Consider the following 1,428-nt stretch of genomic DNA (forward strand, 5'->3'; position numbering starts at 1 on the left):
TTCATTGGTCAAGCTGATATTAGACTGCTCTCAAACAGTCCCTCATATAATCGGTCCAGTGGTGTTTGCAGCCAGTTTGTATTTTTATCAGCTCATCAGCTGTTGTCAAACTCTGAAAAGGAATTTCAAAATTAAGCATCCTTCCATATTTTATCAAAATCAGATTAGACATGTAGCCAACTTGGCACATCCAAGTTAGAAATTATGTTCTTTAATTAGAGTGCCACCCTCAGGGCAATTACTGTAATATGTTATAACACCAGAACACAGTGCTGATGTATCATCCCTCTAAGCTTCATTAAATTTAGGCCTTTGATATCTGTGATGTCACCTGAGATATTATGCCTGACGGTCGATTAACTCTGCCACTGAGTGGTGGACAATGATCTATTGTGATATTCAGTCTGTTCTTCTGCATATCTTTTGTCACACGTGCGTCATTGCCGCCTCTCTTAAAAAGGAGGTTATGTCATCTGGCCAGAATCTGCTTTTAATACAATTTCAAAAGATGTTGATGTTTGGTTAATGAGAAAAAAAACCCAGCAATCTGGGCCCAGAATAAATCTCTGACACTTTCTGATTGACCTCATTGTGCCAATTAGATTGCAGACCAATCTCCATAATAAAATCTGTACTTTCTGAGTAAGCACCTGACAAATTGTCTTCCGCCTCAGCAATATCCATTTCATTACTATGTCACTTGGATTTGAATACCAACAAGGCATCTATTGTTTCCAACTAGGGGTGCCAGAATGGCAGGTGTTCAAATTGACAATATTGGCGCAGGTGCAGCAAGAAAAAACAAGAAATAGTGTGATTTCACACTCTCTTCTCGAGTCTGAGCTGGTTCTTAAATAGCACTAAAAGGGATAAGAATGTCTTCATTGTTCTTTAAATACTAATTGCACATTTCTCTGTTTTCTTTTCTTTTGTTTTGGTAGAAGAAATAGCCAGAGTTTTAGTTGAAGAAAAATGGATCAGTTAACAGCAGTCTGTGTTCATCACCATTCATAAGAACACCCCTAACCTAAAAACAGAAAATAAGTAAGTAAAGTTTATTTAAACAGCACTTTTTACAAAGATAAAAATCTTAAAGTTTTGTACAACAATTAAAAAACAGTATCAATAGAGAGCCATGTACTATACCGTAATTCTATTGTTGGCCATAGTAGAGATATTTAAACTTTATTTCTACTTTACAACTTCTAGAAGAAGCTCAGTTATAACTTTTCTCCTTGAAGTTTTACTTATACCACCTTTACTATTGTGGAATTCTTCTATTGATTTCAATTCAAACTTGTTTGCTTCTTCTGTGGTGATTCATAGCACAGACACAACCCAAATTGCCTCTTATCCGGTTGTTCAGTGATGACGCGACGAATCCTACTTCCGGGTCTAAAGTAGTCTGCGTTTAATATGGCTTTTGTG

The sequence above is a fragment of the Pundamilia nyererei genome, unplaced genomic scaffold (genome assembly GCF_000239375.1).
Source record: "Pundamilia nyererei isolate P.nyererei 1_Seehausen unplaced genomic scaffold, PunNye1.0 scaffold00030, whole genome shotgun sequence".
Taxonomy (NCBI): Eukaryota; Metazoa; Chordata; class Actinopteri; order Cichliformes; family Cichlidae; genus Pundamilia; species Pundamilia nyererei.